This window comes from Hibiscus syriacus, unplaced genomic scaffold, assembly GCF_006381635.1.
Source record: "Hibiscus syriacus cultivar Baekdansim isolate YM2019G1 unplaced genomic scaffold, ASM638163v2 tig00111582_pilon, whole genome shotgun sequence".
Taxonomy (NCBI): domain Eukaryota; kingdom Viridiplantae; phylum Streptophyta; class Magnoliopsida; order Malvales; family Malvaceae; genus Hibiscus; species Hibiscus syriacus.
Genome location: NW_024063126.1, coordinates 8,616,847 through 8,642,648, shown reverse-complemented (window position 1 = coordinate 8,642,648; position 25,802 = coordinate 8,616,847). Strand labels below are relative to the sequence as shown.

At 33.6% G+C, this 25,802-nt stretch overlaps 1 non-coding gene and 2 pseudogenes across 1 annotated transcript; all 3 read left to right on the top strand.

Moving 5' to 3' along the window:
• Positions 1–7,821: 7,821 nt before the first annotated feature.
• LOC120165423 lies at positions 7,822–10,286 on the top strand (annotated as a pseudogene).
• A 9,012-nt stretch (positions 10,287–19,298) lies between these two features.
• LOC120165422 lies at positions 19,299–22,341 on the top strand (annotated as a pseudogene).
• Positions 22,342–23,222: 881 nt separating this feature from the next.
• On the top strand, positions 23,223–23,296 carry TRNAV-AAC. Its single transcript has one exon. It is a non-coding gene; the product is annotated as a tRNA-Val (tRNA).
• The last annotated feature ends 2,506 nt before the right edge of the window (positions 23,297–25,802 follow it).

Below are 25,802 nucleotides of genomic sequence, written 5' to 3'. Positions count from 1 at the left end.
GGGTCTAGGGGGTTACACTTAGATGGTATTAGAGCTTTTGGTTTTTAAACCTCAGACTGTTTATGGGTCCTAAATGAAAATACAATTTTAAAATGTTTTACAAAATAAGTCACGAATACCATGTCACCAAGTTTTTATGAGTTTAACTGTGTACGAAACTCCAAGTGCCAAATCTAATCTTAGGTTTTACCCTTCTGTAGTGAGCTCAAAGTTTTCCAAGATGAGTGATAGGCGTGGTCGTCGACCTGGCAGTTGGTGAAGTTGAGTGACTAGATTTGTGGACCCCATAGACGAGATATAGGTAGATCCCCCACCTCCGATAAATAATTCTGCCCCTGCGACCTCGATGGATCTGCCCCTACACCTGTTATAAGTTTGACTACTCTGGTTAGAGGAGAAATCATTTATGAGTTTGAGTCTGCAAGGGTAGTATTAGATGAAAATCTTGGTAGGCAATTCCTTTAGTTGATTCAGGGAGCAGTTCGAGCTGCTGGCGTTACACCCGAAGTTTCTGTTTCTTAGGCTCTAATTGCTAATAGAGTTAGGACCTTTGGTGGCCCTACTGGTGGAGCTCTGATTAAGGCTAAGAATTGGCTTTGTGATACTGAGCGATGTATAGACCAGTTAGGATTAAACACATAGTGGCGTTATTTGGGAGCCTTATTTATATTGGACGAGAATGCTCACATTTGGTGGGAGTTTATGGTTAATATTGTTCCGACCGATTGCTTGATTTGAGATTTCTTCAGAAAGCATTTTAAGAGTCATTTTCTGAAAGAGCGTTTTCTCGCGCAGAGACAACAGGAGTTTCAAGACCTGGTTTGGGGAGATATGATAGTTTTTGAGTATGAGATAGAGTTTCTGAAGTTGCTGAGGTATGGTTCTAGTTTGGTATCTATTGAGAGGGATAGGGCCGAAAGTTTGCTCAGGGACTCAGATACGAGCTGCATCGTTGGGTGGTTACTCACCAGGATGAGGTGTTTGATGTTATAGTTGGGAGAGTGAAAGACGCTAAAGAAGTTGAGACTTCTTCTCCTGATAGAGATAGGGTGGATCGAGAGCGATCTAGGAGACCTTCTGGTCAGTCTGAGCCTTCTATACGCCCTGATAAGACGACTCGTACTGTTACTCATAAGAGGAGATACACTAGTTCGACGCATGCATCACCACCACTTCCAGTAGTTAGTCATGGTAATTATTCAGGTTTCACTCCGATACCAAGTTACGAGTATTGTGGAAATCGACACGGGGGAGTGTTGTAAGAATATGGGTTACTGTTATCATTGTGGCTCTAACGAGAACTTTTTTTGAAATTATTCGTGTCCAGTCTCTGTCGATCGGACCACCGTTCAGACTCCTGCATGTTCTCATGCTTCTGTTCAGACTCCCGCTATAAGTTACAGTCAGGGTAGGACTTTCGGATCTATTCTAGTATTGACATTAGAGCTCGATCGCAAAGCGGAGGACCATCTGATTCTAAGGCTAGACAACTTTCCTTTGTCTATGCTACTCAACGTTTTGGTCACCGAGATGAACCAAGGACTTGTGCAGGTACATTTATTGTTATTTTTGTTTCTTTCCATGTACGTCTTATAAAACTCTTTCTATATTCGAGTTTCATATCTTAAGACCCTTGGATTTTCGATTTAAGGCACCAAGATCACCGTTTTCATTCCGAATCTAGTGAGTTTTTTGTCATTTACAATAGAGTAACTAGCCTTTGTCCTCTGAAGGAACTATTAGATATCTAGGTTCTATTTTCTGTTTGACTCTGGTGAATTTTGAGGACGAAATTCTATTAAGGGGATGAGAGTTGTCACACCCCAACTTAAGGGTTTAATTTTCCTTAGTTTAAATGTGAAGTTTAAAGTAACCAATTAATTAAAATGTTGGGTTCACTAGGAAAATTGAAAAGGTTTAGGGGCTTTGGGTGTAAATTGTCCTTATTTGGATATTATAGATTTAGGAGATTCTAGAAATCTCATGAAAAATCCAACTTTTGTCTAATGTAAATTTTATTATTCTTTTCAAAATATGTACATACTTGAGAGATATTTGGTGTAACAATGAAAAGTTTGGTTTTTAAAAATGTGTTTGAAAGAATGAAAAAGGAAACTGGAATCAATCCATTTTGCCCAATTCGATTAAATTTTACATAACCGACCCATAAATCTATCCCCTTGGTTCACCAGAATAGTGCACTGATAAAGGAACCTGACCAAAAATGATAAATCCAAACAATCACCCCAAATAACTTAGGATTATCATTCCAACAGCAACCACGATGAACCCAACGATCCAATAGCGATGGTAACGACCTTCTTCTCTCTAACAACAACGATGATAGTGCTCCAAAAATGTCAAACGATCGGCAATGGAAATCCACTCATGCACCACTTCATCACCTGTAACTAAACAACTAAGAACAATAACCAAGCAGCAATAAAATCAAGAAAAGAAATAGAAAAACCAACGGGATGAGTCTTTCATTTTTTGAAGATCCAAACTCCGATGGGAAAATTTATATGGTGAAATGGTCAGAGTAGTAGAGGTGAACAACATATCTTGATTTTGGAACCATCAGACAATCATATAAGGTAGATCGACGTGTTTTGATTCGATAAAATCGAATGGTTTCCTCTAGATCTATGACAATTGGTGATGTTTTTGGGTGATCGGAGGTTAGATCTTTGACGTGGAGGACAAGGCGCTTCGGACGATGAAATTTGGTTGTGAACAGTGAACGGGAATGACGATTGACGTGGTTGTCACCGACGTTTGACTTGTCGGCCGACGAAGCTTTCTTGTTTCACTTACAAAGAACGGTGTGAAGGCTTAAAGAAAGGTTGAAAATATTAAATGTTGCGTGGAAGATAAAACTTGAATATTGGGTTGAAGGGGAAATGAAGCAATGGTACATAGCGTACGTGGTTTTGGGAATTGTTAATAAAGTGAGAAGGGGAATTTCGCATCATGAGTCCTCCACGTTTGGTGAGAACTCAATATTGTCTTCTAGTTTCCATATAGTTATGAATATGACTTAATGGTTTCAACAATATCAATTTAGTCACTAACCTTGGTAGCTAAGTATTAAATTTGCTCCATCAGTCTTCAATTTCATCAATTGGGTCTCCAAATTATTATATATTCTAGTAAGTTATTTCTCATGGTGAGGGAAATTATTTGGAATTGAATTCACGATAGAAATGGTCTGGATTCATGAGAAAAGATTGGAAGCTCGAAATCAAGGTTGTTCCTCCCGATCCGCTCATCCGCGTGAGCCCGCTATTACCCTTATGATTCGATACACCTTTTTAATGATCCATTTAGAATATTACTCATGTAGTAACTCTATTCTGATATAATTTAGGATTGTGCACTACCTTTTATAGTAGCGAGACCACTGCTCATTAGATTTCCTGATCCGACCAATTTTGTGAGGTGTATTCCTTGTGTGTCATATAACTGTTTTAAATATTTGTTTGAAATACCATGTGCACATGATTATTTTCACTGATTTGAAATGAATTGTTTACTTTGATTTGGCTACTGTATGATTTATCTGATTTAAGTATGATTCTTGTTTACTGTATTTTAAATCATACTTGCTTGACATATTCTCTGGTTACTGTTTTTACTGATAAATAAATATGTCTGAACTCTGATTTCTTTCTACCACTGGTTACTGTTTTTACTTGTAAATAAATATTCAGGTTCAGTTCTGATCAAGCTGGTAATTCCTTATATTTGTTCAACACCAATCAGTTGGTAATTCCTTATGGACCTAAGATGACCCTTGGGTGGGATCCTAGGCCCAATGGGCCTAGTGGTAATTATAGACCCTAAGGTATTCCCTTAGGGTGGCTCATTTTCTATGTGCATTGGATAAGTTCTTATGGGCCTGAGGGCACACCCCTCAAGTGGGCACCTACGCTTTGTCTAGGGTAAAACCTTATGAACCCAAGTGCTCTCTTTGGTTGGCACCTATGCCCTTCGGGTCTAGTGTAAGTCCTTGTGGATGCAGTTTTTTGAACTGCATAAGTTGATTGGTTGAAGGATGATTTTGTATTTTAAGCTAAAAACACTACTAAAGTTTTCATAATTTCGAACTGAATTGATTTTGGAAACTCTACTTACGTTTCATGACTTTAATGACGAATTGATTTTGAAATCTTAATCATATGTTTTATTTCTGCATTGTTGGAACACACTGAGCTCCCAAGTTCACTCCCTCAAACTCTTCCTTTGCAGATATTTTTTTGGATATGCGACCCGGACTTGGCACTTGGAGGATCGACACATTCATACATTATTATTTTGTTGTTATGTAATTATCTTCTTAGTTGCATTTATTTTGGGTGACATATGCCTATATTTTGAAAATATTTGTTTTATGACGTATGTTGCTTTCGTTACTGATGTAAGAGTTGTTTCGATACTGATTGTGGAATATTTTATTTTACTCAGTCCTTACGACTTTAATTTACTGGAATTGAACTTTAATGCTATCAACTATATTTTTAAAGATGTTTATTCGTAATATGGTTTTAAATTATTGAAAAAATATTTTGGAAAACTTTATCGTAATCCGTTAGATCTGGTCGTAACGCATAGGCCGGGTCTAAGGGGTTACACTTAGATGGTATAAACCAAACATGTATACCAATTCAAGGGAACAAAGTATAATTAATCATAGAAAAAGAAAGACAAAATAAAAATAAACTAAAACTAAAATATCTAAATTGATGTTTACTCATATTTTTTTTAATAATTTTATATATCAATGTTTCATCCTCTAACAAATCTCCACTAATAAGTACTCAAGCATGGCACAATTTAATGTTTTTCTTCCATTGGTATAAATTATAGGATTAAAATTTAGTTAAGAAATTCAACAATCATGTCATTAAGAAATAAGAGTAATTACCATAGAATTTTCGTTTTGATTGTTATATGCAATAAATTTCACTGCATAAAAGGTTTGATGTTATTTTTAACGATTTAAATTACTACATAGATCAATTTATATTTATCCGTAAAGAGTATATTTATATGTGTTTGATGTGGGATAAAATCTCTTGAGACACAACTGAAAATGAAAAAAAAAACTTACAGGGCTTGTAAGGATCAAATAGACAATTTCGACTTAAAATATCATAATATGACGTGATGCATGTTTAGTAGTCTGAATTAAAGGTGAGTATTTAATCTAGTCGAATTAATAAATTTTGAGTTAGTTGAGTTGATGAGTCTTATTTTATCATTCAAATTTTATTTAAAATTTGAACTCATTCACCAGCAAGACCTCGAACGAGTATTTGATGGCAGAGATGTCGTAGAGCCACCTTCAATAAATGGAAATCTTGTTCCCTTTGAGGAAGAACCCACACGTGAGGAAGAAGAGAACCGTGGTGGCTATCACGACGGCGTGGCCAGTGATGTAACTTGGGACGAGTGCGCTCACGAGCATCCCGTAAGCATTGGTTGTTATTAGTGATGTGTAAAGGATTATCTAGAAGTTGAAGAGGCTGTTATTGAGGTGAATCGAGTACTTGGTGATTGCCGCGAATGTGAAGCCATGGATGGCGAAATACGGGAGATAGAGAACGAGGGAGGAGATAACATAGTTAACGGTTGAGAAACTAAAAACGAATGAATTGATAATGTAAAGGATCAAAACAAATTTTTTAACCGATGGCCAAAATCGGTTAGACTGGAAATATAAGAGACTATTCGTATAGTTTATTAAAAAAAATACTCCCTCTAACCATATATGAAGTACATATATATTTTTCATATTCTTTTTCACAAGTATAAGTACAAATTATATTGTTATTTAATAAATCAAATATCATATAAAATTTTATAGTATATTTATACTTTTATTTTCTTCAAGAACAAATTTTGAGAACAAAATATTAATTGAAATATAAAAGAGTGAAAGAATTGACGGAAAAATGAATTTACAAAGAGTTACATTAGAAAAGCAAATTGAATAAAACATAAAGTTGTGAGATTAAATTTAAAGAAAAGAGAGGAAAATTATTTTTTAAAAATAGATATTCAATTTACTCAGATATTTTATAGTCGTTGAGTAACATGTGGTTTGAATTTGATAAAAAAAACTTAAAACAAACGAGGAATTGAAAAAATAAGTTAATCGGAGAATAAATCAAAAAATAATTAAATGACTTTGCTAAAGACCCAAACAATGTCGTTTTAGTTTTGAGTTCTTCATTTTATTTTTTAAATTTCAAAATTTAAACTCGGCTTGAATTTGAAATTAAATCTAAAAATTTGATTTGACTCTAACTTGAGTAACTCAACTCAGATAACTCAAAATTAAAGAAAAATAAATTAATTTTTTGAGTCGAATCATGTTTTGTTCACTCTTAGTAAAATCACTTTAACTACCAATACATCCTTCTTGTCTACCATTATAGGTATTTCTTACATATTAACTAAAATTATAATTAATAATTAAGTTAGATTGTATTATAATTTTAATGGTTAAAGATTACTTATAACTCGAATCAAATAATTTTGAATTAGAAAAATCAAGTAAACTTAATATTTCGCATTAAATATGAATATATATATAATCACAATAAAATAGTAATATATTTAAAATATACGCAATAAGAAATATAAAATATACCTAAAAAATTAATATGGTAAACTTAATATTATGCATTAAATACGAAAAATATATATAATCACAATAAAATAGTTCAAGAGTGAAAAATTAAATCAATGAAACCAAGGAAACATAAAACAAGATAAACATATAGCAAATATTTGCTTTTATTATTCAAGAGTGAAAAATTAATTTCATTTAATTTTTTGTGAGTTCAATGAAATGAAAAAACCTTTATTTATAACTGAACCTCTTTGTATACAATAGTCTAAATAATTTACATTAACGATTAAAATTAGATCATATGTATACAATCTCCTATTTAAGAAAATTAAATCAATGATATTAATATATTTTATAAATAATAGATTACATCGAATATGGAAAGAAATAAAAAAATTCTTAATTGGTATTAAAATCTATAATCTTCTTTCCATTACAAACGTTCATGAGCTCTTCAACATTCCACAAGGGAAGGATAAGCTCGGATGAGTTTGGAGCTTGGATATAATTTAGTATTACAAACTATTAATGTGTAATTTGTGTGGATGTCTCCGTACGACAGTTTAATACACGGTTAAGGAAAGATGTTATCAGAAATGTTATTGATTTTTTAATATTTTTGATAAAGCGTTACCTAAATTATTATTTTTTTTACCGAAAATATTAATATTGAGAGTTACCTAAAATATTATTTTTTCTACTGATTTTTCTACCGAAAATATAGTAGCAAAATTAATATTTCCGATAAAAAAATAATATTTTAGATAACGCTTTACTAAAAATATTAAAAAATTAATAATATTTTTGATAAAGTTTTTTTTAACTTTATATTAGACTTTCGTACGACAGAACTATTCATAATTTGTAATACATCTTTTATAACAAAATAAAATAATTATTTTATAAATTTTAAAATTTAACAATAAAATAATAATGTAATACATCAGATTTTGAACCAATCCCTGAAGCTTTCAACACCAAATCGGGCAATCTCGTACAAAGCCGAAGCAGCTGATTTTAGGATTCGACGTAGTTTTGGTCTCTTAGGGTTCATTAAGAATAAGTCCGCATTTGGATTGGATTTTTTCCTCCAAAAAGAAAAGGGTCAGGAAAACACCCATAAATCACAAATCTGATCATCTCCATGCCTATTTAATCATCGAAGAAAAGTTATTGCAGTCATGGCGACTCCTGAGGTTCTTCAAAGAGAAGCCGATCTTCTCTCATCTCCCTTGATTGAGCTTCGTAAAGGTAATTTTTTTCTATCTTGGAGTGTTGACATATATTCGTGTTGGTGGTGAATTGAAAACCCAGATTTCGGTTTTTTTGTTTATACGATCATTTCTGAGAAAAGTTCAATCCTTTCCGCTTTGGGAAAATTCAAGTGATGTTTGTTTTAACTTTTCGGCAGGAGAAAATGGAAAATCTCGTGGGCTCTCGATTGAGAAGAAGATTGAGCTTCTCTAGAGCTTGACTGGAAAAGTAAAGTTCTTTACCGCTTGCGAATGGATCCATTTTTAGAATAATTTCCTATTTGATCTTATTGATTGTAAGATCCATTTCGCAGTATCAATATTAGAAGATGAAATGATTGAGCTTTCGTTTATTTGTACTTTGTAATAGGTGTTGGATTAATTTAACTTTTCATTGCAAATTTCTAGCATATTTGATAAATTTTTTTCTCCTTTTTGACCTTATTTATAAATTCCGTTTGGGGTAATGATTTCATTTCTGTATTTGTTTGGTACATCTTAATTAAGTTATTCATTCCCTGAAATGCTTGCTTATTTGCTGCAGGTTACAAACAGACGAACTCAAAGATGGTTAAATGATCGTTTGTTGATGGAACTTGTTCCTCGTTTGAATGCCAAAGAAATACGAGGCTTATTTGCACCACCATGGGGTAATGACATGTTCTGCTGGATATCTCTGATTTCGTTTTGTGCGTTTTTTAGTAACTGCATTCATTGTGTGAGCTATAGGCGGTGTTATATTAATTGATACGCAATACTTGACTTTAGGTATTAAGAATGTGTCGGTAAGTATCATAAAATGAGTAGAACAGCGACTTTAACATGATAATAGGTGAAGGGATGAGAACACTGTTGTTGTATGGCATACTTATGACCTCAATCACTTGTTGTCCCATTAGACTTTTGATTGATTTATCTCGATTGAAATGAAGATCAGCTCCCACACTAGTTTCTTTAGCCATTAATTCATAGTCTAGTATACTGATATTTATTTGTAATTCATTCACTGGTGATGATGTGCCACCAACAGCATTTTGCATGACAAACGTGGGCGAGTGGGACAAATTTAGGAATATAGACATGGATAAAGAGGTCATTTCACTTCCATTCATCATTTTTTCCTGAATAGGAAAACTGTTGCTAAGTGTATAATAAGAAGGCTTTTACCTTGTGTTGGCATGGAATGTATTGTGCTGGACTGACATGTGCTGTGGCAACTTGCTCAAGTTAATTACTGTATATTCCTCCATGTTAGGCTAAATATATTGGTGCTTTAAATAATTCATCTGCAAAGAAGAAATTTCATGCTGATGCTGATAAGGCAGCTTCCTTGAGTGCGTGGAAAAGAATTGATTGTCGAACAAGGGAAGCACTTCGCCGTAGCTTTCTTTCAGATCTTATAGCAGGCTATGAGGTACATAATTTTTCTTTTGCTTCTTCTAAGATGATTATCATTATGTGTTTTTTCTCGTCTGCCTTCTCTTTTATTGTGTTTACATGTTTTTCACTATATTGTCTGCTTTTCTTAAGTTCAAGGGGGTAGGACTGTGTCCTGTTAATGTCAGTAAGCTGTATGATATAATCAAAGAGATAAGTAGTGGTTAAACAGATTTGTGGCATTAGTGTGCTTCGTATCACGTCGGGTTCCAGATTTGTTCCATGAGAGTTGTAATTCATATGCACTAAGATCTTGATAGCAGATTCCGGGTTGAAATTTTTTTGTCATACGCTATTGTAATAAACAAACAGCTAATGTACGATAGTGGAATATAGTTTTACATAAGACCAACACAAGTTGACATATTCTCCGGTCTTTCACTTAGGCTTGAAACTTCCTGTTAGGAGGAATAAATTTCTTTCCATTTTCAGGATTGCATACGAACCTTTATCAAGGAAAGTGGAGAAGGAGATGTCCTTGCATTACAGATCCAAGATCCTTTCCACAGATTGTTGCTGCATGGTGTCTGTGAGGTAATCCTCTCAATCTGCTCCCTTTTTTCGCGAACATGTCAGCTTTGTTAACTGCCAACGAAGCACTTGAGCTTCGTAAAATGCTGAGTTGGTTTCTGATATGGAGACTTTTCTTCCTTTGAATTCCTTGAACAGTTCTACAACTTGGTCTCGGTAACAGTTCACAGTCAAAGGATGCGGAATCACTGAAGGTGACGAGGATAAAGAAGAAGAAAATGGGCGTCCTTGAACTCCCAGATATCACGTTGTCCAATTTCCGGATCATGTCAAAGGAGGGCACTTGGTAGTTCTAGGGGCAGGAATTGCAGCCCCATTCATATTCATAAATAAAACAAGCATATGCACAATGCTGCATTTCTGACTTCATGTATCTCGATGGAGTATAATTTATTTGCGTTAGTCATTACAGGTAACGGTAGTTCATTGCCCCTATAGCCTTGTGAAGCTAGGGTGCCTGAATTTTTATTTTATAATTTCTTCCAGTCAACAGAACTGGTTGATTGGTGGGGTTTAGGGCTTAGTTATGAACATGATCCCGAGCTGTTGTACGGTAATATTTGGATCAAAAACTTATTTCTTATATGTGTTTATTCCTCAGCATTCAAGTCCATGAATCATGAATTGTGTAATTAAACTTGATTTAAGGAAGAAAATTTTGCTTATATATATATATAAATATAAATTAGTGACACATGTCAGTGTGTCATTGTCTGATTGAGGAATTAAATTTATTGAATAACTTAAAATTATGATCAAATTGATTGATTATGTAAGTAATGAAGATCAAATGTGTAATTATATTATTTCTTTAACTAAAACTTTATTTTTTTTCGTTAAATGTTAACGGCAAGTAGTTTGATTAACATATTTAAATAGTTTGGTGATTTAATAGATATAATCCTAAAATTGATGCTCAAAATAAGAAATAATAATTAAATAATAATACAAATAGTTTACCATATTTTAACATTCATTTATAGTATATGAATTAAATTAAAAAAAGAGTAAACTATACAAATAATCCATTTTATTTTCGGTCTGACCGATTTTGAACACCGATTTAAAAATTAAGCGCGTTTGATTTCTTATGTTATCAATACGTTCGATTTTAGTCCCTTGACCGTTAACTCGTTAACGGAAACTTGAGTTGACAGTTAAAAAAAACATACGTCTTCTTCTTCTTCGTTTGCGGTATGACCGACTATGGTAAAACAATCCCATTACCAGCAAACCCTTGAGGTAATTGAGGGATGAATCTTTGCCTTCCATCAACAACAAAGAGAAGCTTAATTAGGAACCAGGTTTAATGCTTTACATCGAGCTCTCCAGACAAACCTGCAAGGACTTCGAATGTGGTGCATCTGGATAAAGCTCCATATTCAATGACTTGTTCCTTGAGCTGTCCAAGTTTATCGGAGTCAAACAGGAAGGATTTAAAGACCATTTCTTCTTCTTGATAAAGCTTGTTTGTGTTTGATATATTTTTGATGTCATCGGATTCATGGTATTCAAACTCTATCATAGGTGGGTTTTGAGTTTTCAACATGGTTCTGTCTAAAACTGGAGGCCGGAGGGGTCTTTAATGGCAAACCTCTGATAACTTCACCCCATCCATTAACAAATTCCATGGTAGTAATCCCCTTCAACTGTTGAAAACTCATTTTGCGTGGTTCTCTAGATTATGCATGTACATGCATGTGATGTATGGACAAACAAAGTGGAGTTTCAGAAGAAAGAATAAAACTAGAGTGAAATGTTTTTGTAGTTATATATGCACTGTACCAACTATAAAGTTGTCATTGAATTGAAAATAGCTCAACTTTGTAATCATCTCTGTTTAATTGTTAAATTTGCATGTTCTCGTTGCTTCTCGAACTATATAGCAGTCACTAATGTTAAAAGACTGACTTAGTGGGGTCAATGTAGATAGCATAGAATGTAAAGCAAATTCATTTATAATTGTGGTATTTCTACACTTAGTTATCTCTTCAAGTATAATCATACGCTATCCGGGATGAGTTAATGTCTCGCAAACAGTTTTAAGGACAAAAACTTTATTTAGGGATGAATGGAAAGCAAAAGACGAAAAAGATAAACATTTCTAGGAAACAACATAATAAACGGGACAGGTACAAGTATATTTACCTTTTTAAAGGCAATAAGGAGATTAAGATAATCTATGATGGTTGTATTTGAAGAAAAAGATATCGGTTCGTCAAGACATGGTTACTCGTTAACTATGATATGTATTAATCACAATATTTAGCCTACAAATCTAAAACAGAACTTAATCATCGGTTCTTGCTTGAATCATCTTATTATGGTACTCGTTATCACTAACGTGGTTCTTGCTAGTCATATGCTTTAAGTCATGACATCAAGCTTAATCTAGTCCTTTCCTATTATTGTTTATAAAAGAATAAAAAAGGTAAAACACTCTAGCATGGACATGATATCAATTATTTGGCAACATCCCCGACCTTCCTCCGGGGTTGTATGTCAATTGTGCACGACTATCATTCTGTATTCGAAAAGTGTAGCGAGAAGTATAGAATACAATACCATATGTTCTAGGAGAATATATATTGCAAAACCGAGTTCCGGAACAAAAGATTGACGATGACAATATTTGGTGCAGATTGCGCGTGGGAGGGTCAAGCAGGCAACATTTGCGTTGCTTCATTCAACTGGACCTAAGCGGGATTTACAAGTCGATGGAGAGGATGAGAGACGTTCTCCGATGGTGTGGAGAAGGCAAGAATGCTTTGTGGATTGCAACTTTATAGCGATGTATGTTTCCTCCGAACTCCGGAGGAAGCAAAGTAAAAAACAGATATAAGAGAGCTTTTTTTTTTTGCTTTTGTAGAAATGTATGATTTATGAATGTAAATATGTAAAAATAAATGTAAGAATTTTGTAAATAAAAATCATTCTTTACGGGTGAGACTAGGAGTGTAAATGAACCGAGCTTGAACAAATAAGGTTATGTTTGTGTTCGTTTATTTATTTTTGATGGTGTTCAAGTTTGGTTCGTGTTTGTTTAGATTTTTAATATTGTGTTCATGTTTGTTTATTTATTTTTGATGGTGTTCGTCTTATTTTATTTATTGTTCATGAACATGTTCATTTAATATTTGTCAATGTGTTCATTTAGTGTTCACGAACATGTTCAACGTTCGTTTAGTATTTGTTTATGATCAGTGTTGAATATTGTATATTTTTACTATTATTTACTCATCATTTTTCATTTAGATATTACTAATTTGTTTCCTTTTGGGTTTATTTTGGATAGAGCTTCGTTGGATTAATTAGCTCAAAAACTAACAGATTTCAATGGTCTAGTCAGTTCTAGAAGATGAGCATAATTATCTTGAATATTTAATTAGAATTTACCAGGCATAAGGTTATCCATAAGATGAAGCAGAATTTAACGAGAAGTAGAATATTTAAATATTTATTTTTATCTTTTGTGATAAACGTTTTAGACTTAGGATTTTAGTTTAATTATTTTATTATTATTTTATTTAGGAATTAATTATTTTGTTAGAACTCTTGGTAGGATTTTTATTTTGATTAGGAATTAGTCATTTTATTTACTTAGAACTTTCGGGTTATAAATAACCTTAGGTTCAACCTTTGAACTCAAATTTGAATTTATAGTTCATTGTCTATTTATTTAAGTTCTACCTTTTTTCCATCTATTTATTTTCTTTTCATAATGCTAAATATGATTTCTATCAAGCTTAGCTAATTTTCCTATTAGCCAAAAGTTGAGGAAAAAAAACAAACCTTTTCGTGAGACTTGAAAAGCGCTTCATACCTTCAGATATCTTTCTTTATTTTCTATAAACAAGGATTGACAATTAGCCTTTCTTTTAATTAGAGTCCATCATTGAAAGTTTGGTGTTATCCTAGGAGAAGTTTCAACAAAAGACTGAGGCAAATTTTCAAGAGCTCGACAAGCAAATGAGCCAACTAACACAAGTCGTGGGATGAATGGAATCACAAGGAAGGCTACCATCTCAAATCGAGGGAAATCCACAAGAAAACATTAGTGTCATCACCCTTAGAAGTGGCATTGTTATTTCACCAATCCCTAAAGATGATGTCGCCAAATCTTAAGAAAAAGAAGATGTTGTCGAAGGTTCCCAGAAGAAAGAAGTTGACGTAGGGGAGAAACAAAAAGGAGAAGAATCAAGATCCCACAAAGAAAAAGAAGAGGTTGACGTAAGATCACAAAGAAAAAAGAAAGATGTATCGCCAACCTCTTCTACGCCATCTCCCTATCCCATACCACCTCTCTTTCCTTCAAGGTTAGTTAAACGCAACAAACAAACTAAGGAAAAAGAGATTCTTGATATTTTTTGGAGAATGGAGATAAACATACCTCTTCTTGAAATAATCTGAAAAGTGTCAATATATGCCAGATTCTTGACAGATCTTTGCACAACCAAGAAAAGACTTATCGGCAATGAAAAGGTGAATTTAGGTGAAAACGTACCAGCTATTTTTCAACGTAAGCTTCCACCTAAGCTAAAGGATCAAGGTATGTTTGTTATTCTTTGTAAAATCGATAAAGTACGAATTAAACGAGCTATGTGTGATTTGAGTGCTTCTATAAATGTTATGTCTATTTCTGTTTACAACTCATTTTCTGTTGAGCCTTTGAAGGAAACTAGAGTAACAGTTCAACTTGCTAATCGATCCGTCATTTATCTTAAAGGCCTCATTGAGAACGTACTGGTTAAGGTAAATGAATTAATTTTTCCAATTGATTTCTATGTCATCGACATGAAAAATATCTGAACCAACACTTCCTCTAAAATCCTTCCTCACTGCCCATTCCTGAGCACTGCACATACCAAAATTGACGTCAGGAGTGGAATTTTAATATGAATTTTGATTGTGAGGTTGTTAAATTCGACATTTACAAGACGATGAAATATTTAGATAATGTTGCAAGTATTAATTTCTTTGATGATATTGAGCCTTTGGTAGATGATTTTGTTGAAACTAACTTATCCGATGATTTGTGTAGGGAGTTAGAGAATTATGAAGAAGAAATTGGGGAGTTAAAAATTTTTTTCCATTCATTCTAACTTGCGCCTAACTCCATCTAAATCTAAATCTAAAATTTTACATTCCATTTTTCATGAACCAAATTTGGAGATAAAACTGCTACCAAAACATTGGAAGAACACTTTTTTGGATAAAGAAGATGCTTCACCGATTATTATTTCAGACAAGCTTTCAAACCTGAAAAACATCCGAAGAAAAGCTTATGAGAATGTCATAATCTACAATGATAAAATGAAAAAAAAATTCTATGATCGTAAAATTTCTTGTAAGGAAGTTATCAGTTAGACAATAACGTGGAGAAATTATCTCTCGAATAACTTGTAGTTTGAACCAGGTTGTCGAGCTAACGACGTTAAACAAAAGCGCTCTAATGGGAGGCAACCCATTTTTATTATTTTTCGTTCATTTTTTTTATTTTACTATTTGTTTTTCTTTGAATTTTTAGTTACACTAGATAATTTGATCGAGCTCAAAGATATGACCATGAAGTTTATTCGTGTCTCATCACATTAGACATGGGGACTATTCTACTTTGTTTCACTTTGTGCTTTGTTTATTTCGTATTGGGACCATACGCTTTAAGTGAGAGAGGGTAGAGTAAGAATTTCACCTTGCTTATTCATGTTGGTTTAATGGGATATTTCGATGTTTATGACTGTTGCTTGCCTTGGTTGACTTGTTAGTTTTATCATAATCCCTTGTTTACAAGCTTAGTTGATCTTGTTATGCATGAAGAATTGATTTGAGTTGATAAAATGATTTGATAAAAGCTTTTAACCTTGTGGTATAATTGTTAGTGTTGCTTAAATATGAGTTTGTGCTTGTTTCACTAATGATTGATGTTATCTTCAGGTGTATAACTTTGTGAGATGATTTTGAGTGGTAGATCATTGAATGTGACTAAATTGGAGAATCGAGGTGAGGTGATTGGGTTGTTATCTCGTTTTCAGTTTAAAGGTTCGATGACGAGTCGAGATTATAGAATTTTAAAAAATAGAGGGAAAATAAGCGCTTGAATACAAAAAAAAGTGTGAGTGATACAAAAGGGGAGACAAATAAAACTCACACTCTGCCAATCGCTCCTCATGAGGAAACTAAAATTGGTTCGATTTCATCTCACAAGAAAATAGCAAAAGCTATGCATAACCCTTATTCGTTTGGTTAATTGTTTCTTATTGGATTATCTTGTCACTTTTGTCTAATTATCTTGTCTAACTTTTTCAATTCGTGCTTAAACTTGGGATTTGATATAAACTTTTGAGTGAATCTTTGGTAAGTGATGGAAATAGATATTGAAGTATGCTTTAGGACAAGCATTGAATAAGTGAGGGGGAATTTGATAAGTGTTGAATATTGCATATTTTTACTATTATTTACTCCTCATTTGTCTTTTGAATATTACTAATTTGTTTTCTTTTGGGTTTATTTTGGATAGGAGCTTCATTTGATTAATTAGCCCAAAAACCAACAAATTTTGATGGTATAGTCAGCATCTTCTAGAAGACGAGCATAATTATTTTGAATATTTAATTGGAATTTACTGACATAAGGTTATCCATAATATGAAGCATAATTCAACTAGAAGTACAAGACTTAAATATTTATTTTTATCTTCTGAAATAAACCTTTTAGATTTAGGATATTTAGTTTGATTATTTTATTTAGGAATTAGTTATTTTATTAGAACTCTTGGTAGGATTTTTAGTTTGATTATGAATAAGTCATTTTGTTTACTTAGAACTTTTGGGTTATAAATACTCCTTAGATTCAACCTTTGAACTCGTATTGGAATTTATATTTCTTGGGTTGTTTATTAAAGTTCTATTATTCTTTCATCTCTTATTTTATTTTCATAATGCTAAGTATGATTTCTATCATGCTTAGCTAATTTCTCTATTAGCCAAAAGTTGAGAAACAACTCAATCCGTTTCGTGAGAATTGAAAAGCACTTCATACCTTTAGGTATCTTTCTTGATTTTCTGTAAACAAGGATTGACTATCAGCCTTTTCCTTTAAATATCTCAACACTTTCAATTCAAAGAGTGCATATTGGCTTGAATGCTATTTTGATTTATCATTGGGGAGAAGAGTCCGCTTGTAGCAAATTCAACTTCCTAAGAACAAACTTAGCGGCAGTCCACTAAAGGAAATCTAGATCATGTCCAACTCTCATTAAGACCCCATAATCTGAGCACGAGCTTTTCCAACATTTAAAGTAGCATTGGTGCTAACATTGATAGTCGTTGTTAATCCAAAGAAGGATTAATTTTTAAGGATTGACTTTGGAAATTAGTTCATAGGAGAGAAGAGCGAATTACAAGGGTTGGGCCTTGTAGACTGTAATCGGCAATAATCCCGAAGTAAAACTTATTTCAATGATCAAAACAAATTGAGATGAAGTGAAGCTGGAGGCTCTCTCTCATCATAATTATTTCCAATCATCTATTTTTCTTATTTTTAATCATCTATTTTTCTTATTTTTATTTATTTCGATTTATTCAATTTATTTTGCTAAACCCCCTATATTTTTCTTTTGCAATTTTTCCTAGATCAAGATCAATTCAAACCAACATTGAAAATTTCTAAGTCCCTGTGGATCAACCATTTTTTCTCTATACTACATTCTTAGCTTATTTAATTGAGAAAAAATATTTATTTATTTGACAATTACGATGCTTGTCAGTTTAGTGTTTGTTTAGTGTTCGTTTATATGTTTAATTTTTAGTTTTTACCATTTTATTTGCAAGTTAAAGAAAAATGGTAAAAGTACGCAAATTGTGCTTACATGCCAAGCGCTTATAATCCTTACAAACATACCCAACATACAATTATTGGTGACCATGTGTCAATACACGTGGTCTTGCTTAATAACTAACTAGCATATGTCATCACTTCCTAGGACATTCCATCAACACTCATGCCACGACAACTCCTAAGCGACACATGTCCGAGCACTATAAATAACCATACAACAGAGAGTAAAGGATATGTACAATCTTCTTCATCAACAAAACCATATTAACTCCATCTGAACCCCCATAACCACTACTAAGATTACCGACCGACTACCATCTACGATTATTGTCCACCTTACCAGTCAACAAAAGAGAAGTTGTCGTTGATTATCCATGCCTTGGTTCTGTTCTACTTCATCGTTTTGGCTGCCATTTCCGCACGTAGGGTTTTTAGTCCTTTTGACCCCTTTATCTTTTAAAGAGGTTGAAGATGATGATCAATAAAGAGCCTAAATCAATGTCTTTTTGTTTTAAACAAAGAATGCATTCTCTTGTATAACTTTGATTTTGCATCAATGTACTGAATAGAGAAATGCCTTGTATATATGAGACGGGAGATTGTTCTTGTTGTAACCGGTTTTTGTCCGGGCACGAATTTTTTACTTGGCGGGAAAAATAAAATAAATGATTTTAATTTTAAAAAATATTTTGGTAGTCGTCATTGACCTTTTTGGGTTAGGTAGGTCAAATACCTAAAAATAATTTTTTAAAATAGTTTTGAATAAAAAATAATTTAAAAGATAAAATTGATCTGCGTATAACCAAAAATTTTAGTAAAAAGGATTCGTGATCGATTACGTTTAGGGAAGGATTAACACCCCTATAACGCCCAAAATTGGTACTTTATTAATTATAAATTGTCTTTATTATTAGAAATTTAAAAATTCAAAGATATATTTAATTTATAATCTTGTTATTTCAAATTTATAATTTTAAGAAAATCTATTAATTTATATGTATAAGATATTTATTTATTTAGAAATATCAGAAAATGACTTCTAGATGCTTTAAGACATCTCTTTTCTTAATATTAAAAATAAATAAATATAAAAACATTTATCTAAAAATAATTTAAAAATATATATATTTTATATTAGTAAGATATTTATTTATTTAAAAATATCAAAAAAATGGACATCCAGTTGCTTTAAGACTACCCTTTCTTAATATGGAAAAACAAATATTAAAACATGATTAAAATAATTTAAAAGTAATTTATATAAGATTAAATTTATAAATAGGTTTTGAAAATAAATATTTTTATTATATATATTTATATGAATAAATAATAATAATAATAGTAATAATAATTAAATATATAAACATATAAAATTTAAGATATATTTAAACAGTAATATTAAAACTAAAGATACAAAGTAATAAAACTTGTAATTAAATAAAAGTATTAAAATTAGTGACTAAATTATAACTTATTAAAATTAAATACCTAATTTATAAATAATTATTTAATATTTCAGTGACTATAATGTAAAATTACAAAATTAAGGGACTACAGATGAGGTTTAACCTTTAATAATTACACACAGACCCTTCCCCAAAATGCTGTCATTCAGGGAGAGGTATTTAAACCCCAAACCACATGGCCTTAAGGCCATTTTTTCATTCTCTTCTTTCACTTTCTCTCTCTAACTGAGAGAGAATTAAAATTCTCTCGCTTCCCTCTAGCTTCCCTCACCAGAGGGAAGTCGGTCACCGGCTGGCAGCCGTCTGCCGCCGCAATCCTCACCGTCGGCCACCGCCTCCGATGGTCGAAAAATACAAAAACCTCCCAAATGATAGATCCGAGTGATCTATACTCAAATCCGACCCTAGTTTCTCCTAAAAAGGCACCTATTTGCCTAGATCTAAAAAAATACCTTCGGTATTTTGTTTCTTCGACGATATTTGGAGGCTCCGGCTCGGTAAGGTTTTTATCTATTTTATTTTGGTGGTTTTGGTTGTTGTTCCCTCATATTCTGGTTGCTGGCGTTCTTGCTCTCTGCCTTTTTTCATTTTGCAGGTTAGGTGGTTTAATAGCCACCACCGAGTCTTGCCTCGGACCAGTCACAAGGGTAAAGTTTGGTGAGTCACCGAACTTCCAATGGTGACTCACCATTGGGGACGACGTGTGCGGCTAGGGCTGGGCCTTCTGGAGCCTTCTGTTGAAGCCGTGGCAGCAGATGTCAAGGTGGTGGCAGCGGCTGACTGACGAACGGCGGCCAGGTGGCTCTAGGGTATCATAACCCTAGGGTTTCTGCTGGGACCATCTGGACCGTTGGATCTAAGTTAGATCCAACGGCTGGCAAGGAGAGCGGCGGCTGGGATGAGATGATACAAACCCTAATCAATTTAGGGTTTCCATTAGGCTCTGGGTTTGGGTTTGGACCATATTAGGTAATCTGTTGGTCTTCCAGATCTTGTAAATGGCCTAATTTGTAAATAAAATTATTTAGTAACAATAATAATAATAATAATTATAACAATTATAATAATTATAATAATAATAATTAATAATAAAAATAAACGGGCAAAAATTTAGTGTCTACAGTTCTGATATAGAAAATGCAGCGTTTTGCTCATTCATGGCAATGAACACGCAACCAAATCATTGTTTTTGGATAAATTACAGTTTTTATCACTCAATATTTTTCTCACTTCTATTTAGTCTTTATAGTTTTAATTTTTAAATTTAATCATTAAAATTTTAAATTACTCTTATTTTGTTTAGTCAATTGTTTATCTCTACATGTGCTGACTTGGCTTTTTCTAAGAGTCATATAAAAACCAACTCAGATTTTGACCACTACTCATTGCGATCGATCATCGCATTAATCGTTGTGGACGACGGTTGTTAAAAGACTGAGTTAGTTGGGTCAATGTAGATAGCATAGAATGTCAAGCAAATTCATTTATGTCATGATGAGATACGGTATGCTTAAGCCATGGAAATTAATAAATATATGTTTTGCATTTTTTAATTACCATTAATGTTTTCAAATTATTATATTTAACAAAAATCAACCATACAGTCAAATTCAGAACTGTTCACGAATCATAGGATTCTGCAATCAAGGCCACAGAAGCTGCAGAAACACAAGTCAAAGAAGATTGAAGAAGTAAATTCTGATATTCTCCCGGGACCTGATGGTGTTCGGAGCCAGGACTTGGAAACTGCTAGGCAACAAAACATAAGCCAAAGCAGATTGGCGAACTCCATGCTGTGAAACAAGAATTGAGGAAGCTTCGTCAGGACTGCAATGCATCCTTAGAAGTGAAAATTATGGCCTTCAACCAAACGGAAGAAGCTAAAGATTCGGCAAAGGTTAACATTGAGAAGGTTGGAAAGCTTTCAAAGAAAATTTCATCATTACAGGCAGAGTCAATTGTATAAAGCTACCATTGAAGAGTCGACTAAGAAGTTATTTGCTTCAAAGAATCAATTTGATCCGGAGCTTACACGAAATCTTGAAGCACAACTTTCGGAACCAGTTAATCAGATTGGGACTTTGCAGAAGCAAATAGAGAATGCAAAGGCTTCTGATTTGGACTCCGTACAAACCGTTACCTTGGAGCTAGATGGAGCTAAAGAATCACTGCAATAAGTTGTTGAAGAAGAAAACTCGTTGAGAAGTATGTGGAGTCTCTCAAGTTGGAGATAGAGAGTTTGAAGAAAGAGCATTCGGAACTGCAGGAGAAGGAAAGAGAAGCGGAGTCCATTGCTGAGAATCTGCATGTTCAGATACAAAAAAGTAAATCCGAGCTTGAAGCCTTCCTTGTAGAGGAATCCAAAACAAGAGGTTCCTGTGAAAAAATGATTTCAACCCTCCAACAGCTAATGGTGGAAATGGAAAAATCACGGCAAGAAGCAGAAGGGATGAAGAAGGAAGCCGAGAAGTTAAAGTCGGAAGCTGAAGCAGCAAAAATGGCACTCGAGGAAGCTGGTAAGCAACTGAGCGCTGTACTTGAAGAAGTTGAAGTTGAGAAAGAAGCTGAGATAAGAGCACTTGATCAGATAAAGATGCTTTCCGAGAGAGCAACCGCTGCACGTTACTCGACCTCTGAATCTGGAGCCAATATCACAATCTTCAGGGAAGAATTCGAGCCTTTGAGCCATAAAGTTGAAGAGTGAGATAATTTAGCTGAAATGAAAGTGGCAGCTGCCATGGTTCAGGTGGAAGCCGCAAAGGCTAGTGAAAAGGAGGCCCTCAAGAGGTTAGAGGCGACTCAAAAAGAGATTGAAGATATGTAGGTTGCAACTGCAGGTGCTTTGAAGAGCGCAGAGATGGCTGAAGCAGAGAAGAGAGCAGTGGAAGGAAAGCTCCGAAGGTGGCGCGAAAGGTAACAGAAGAAAGCAGCTGAAGCTGCATCCCGGATTCTAGCAGAAGCACACATGCCGACCGAATCATCCCCACGGCATTACAGAATTCAAGATGTGAACCCACCAGAGAAAATCATTCATGTACAGAAGTTGGATAAAGAGAGGCCTTCTGTCTCAAAAAAGGTCCTTTTACCTAATATCAGCGGTATCTTAAACCGAAGAAAGAACCAAATCGAGGGTGGAACGCCCTCTTATCTGCCTGGTGGGAACTGAGGCATTTGCCAGATCTTTGTACTTTTATTTTATCAATGGTTGAGAGAAATATGTCTATGTTTGTGTGAATCTGTTTGAGGAATTTAAAGTGGAATATCTGAGGATTAGTTTGCAAGGAAATTTTATGCCACTCATAGACTATCAGAAACAGCTAGAATTTGTGTTCCATAATATCCTTATGACCAATGAAAGGATCCATGCAATCCTTCATGAGAATGAGAACCTCTCTTTTCTTGTATGCAACCCTTGACAAGAGAAGTTACATGTTCATGAGATGCATGGCATGGATCCATGCATCCTTCATGCTTAGCATCTAAATCATTAGATACTGAAGAACTGTGCGAGCATTGACCTCAACAGACCTCTGCTGCTGAAAGTTATGAAAGACTGAACCCATTTGAATTGTTTCAGCCAGGGTTTCAAATCGTGGTCGCGGTCGTGTTATCGGTTATTTCAGATTTACCGTGATTGCGGTCGTCGCGGACGCTATTGTGGCCATCGCAGGTAATTCGGACGGCGGCGAAACTGCTATATCGCGGCCGAAATCGCGGTCGCGGACCGTTTTTTGAAACCCTGGTTTCAGCTGACCCTTGAGAACTCATATATGGATTTTTTTCCCATTCCTTTTATACCAAATTCTTAGTCTAAAATTCAACCACAATTACTTTGAATGCATTTCAGAACCAATATTTACCAGTGAACTCAGCCACATCGCATTCTAAACCAGCATTACTCCGTAGACATACTATTGGGGCATAGATCTTGAGAATCATTTACTAGTAAAAAAGCTCAACCAAAAAATTATGTAATTATAACTAAGCGTATCACTGAATAGTGGTATTTCTACTTTTATAAACAAAATTATAAGATGCAATGGAACCAATCGACCATCAGGTGTCGTGCTGTAGTTGGTTATCACGTCAGTCTAACACACTGAAGGTCTCCGGTTCGAATCCGGGCGACGCCTGTTTTCTTCAAATACTTTTAGCATTGTTTACATCGATTGAAAAGGAGAAAAATTTATAATATTACGCCGTTGTCGGAATCGAACCCGTGTTACTCGCGTGACAGGAGGGAATACTCACCACTATACCACAACAACATCGTTAAAAATAGATTTGTAATTTAACTATATAACCTATAAAAAAAGTTACTTGGACATTTTAATAATTATGATTTCAAGGAGAGCTTTGTACTTCTATTTTTTCTTATTTTAAAAAATATTTTACTAATTTGTTTATTTATATCATGCTCATATATTTTTTTTCTATAAACATTGAATTCAATCGTGTATTGAAAATTATTGTTAATTATAGAAGTTAAATTTAAGACACTTTTGAGTTGATACAATTCTTATATTTATTCCTAAATAATTACATGTAAATTTAAAATTCATTCTTAAAAATAGAAAAAAATTATTTAATTTGTTTCTAAACTAATATTCCGAGATGAATTGTTACCATTCCTCTACCTTCATGAAAACCAGGCGAAGAACGAAAGAAGCTCGAAGAAGTTTTTGGAGCAGGAGCATGTTGAGGTAATGTTATTTAATTTGTTTCTAAACTAATATTCCGAAAGAAGCTCGAAAGTGGCACCACAGGTAATGTTGTAAACATTAACACCCCATCTAGTCTACGGAATAAACAAGCATTTCATTCGAACTTGTAGAATTTTAAAATAGAATGCTTTCTCATATTTTTATTCATCAAGATTATGGGTGTATATACAAGTATAAAGGTCTTATAATAAACTAATATACTGCATTAACTGAATCATGAGATCATATTTTGTTTCTTACTCTTCCACGAAATCAAGTTTCCTCCAACAAACACAATATCTTAAACTAGATCTCCTATCTTTCTCACATTCTATCTAATTCGGATCTGAAAAATATTTTATCCTAGTATGATCATGATTGTCATAGAATTTTATGTAGTATGATCATGATTGTCATGGAATTTCTTGTCCAGGAGCACTTCTCAAATAATACACAATTTGTTCTGATATATTTCAATGATAAAAGTTGGTGCTGACGTATATTGACTCATCATAGTTATCAGATAAACAATATTAGGATGTGTCACAATAAGATAATTCAACTTTTCAGTAAGTCTTTTGTTGATAATTCATCTTCTTTGGTTGATTTACTACTACAATATTAGGAACCATTGGAGCACTTACCAGTTGAGGACACTTGAAGAAGGTTACAACACCAATCCAAGCAATTCAGATAAAGAGAAAAGCTCTTTCATTCTTTATTTTCCCTTTTCTCTTGTACATATGTGTTTGAGCTTATTGCAAATCTTTCAATAATTTTTCTTGTGAGCTTAATTCTAGTAAACACCTACCTTTGTGAGGTTTTCTTGTTTATATCTTTTAACTTTTGTAAAAGAGGAGTGATTCTAGTTTATCTATTGAAAAACTAAGGGTTTTGTAAAGGTTACTCTCGTTCCTATAAAAAGAAAGAACAAATTAGTTAATTTGCTAGAAAATCCTTAGCGTGGAGCTAATGTAGTGAGTGTAGACTTGGTTTAGAAGTCGAACCACTATAAATCCTTGTGCAAATTATCTATCTCTTTTTACTCCATACCCAAAATTTTCAAAAGGTCAATTCAACCCCTTTTGGCACATTTTTGGTTGATCAATTGAGCTTCACCAATCCTAACACAAGTCATATAGAGTTTTTTTTTAAAACAACACTCCTATTTAACAAGAAAACTAGATGGTTGCTCCATGTACATTTTCTCCTGAAGATTTTCATAAAAAACGTTTAATGTAAGGGAGATAAATAATTTGACAGAAGCAAGTTTAACAACGAGAAAGTATCATAATAACACACTCTGTAAGTTTAGACATATCACTTAGCAATAAGTCTAGCTCTCAATTGAGCAGTAGAGCCATTAGGATTAAATTTGACTATCAACACCCATTTATATCCAATACCTCGTTTATCAACATGTAATGTAACCAAAAACTAGGTTCCATTGACATCTAGATTAGTTATGTCTTCAAGTATAATCATACGCTATCCGGGATGAGTTAATGTATCGCAATCAGTTTTAAGGACAAAAACTTTATTTAGGGATGAAAGGAAAGCAAAAGACGAAAAAGATAAACAATTAGAGGAAACAACATAATAAACGGGACAGGTGCAAGTATATTTACCTTTTTAAAGGCAATAAGGAGATTAAGATAATCTATGATAGTTGTATTTGAAGAAAAAGATATCGGTTCGTCAAGACATGGTTACTCGTTAACTATGATATGTATTATTCACAATATTTAGCCTACAAATCTGAAACAGAACTTAATCATCGGTTCTTGCTTGAATCATCTTGTTATGGTACTCGTTATCACTAACGTGGTTCTTGCTAGTCATATGCTTTAAGTCATGACATCAAGCTTAATCTAGTGCTTTCCTATTGTTGTGTATAAAATAATAAAAAAGGTAAAACGCTCTAGCATGGACATGT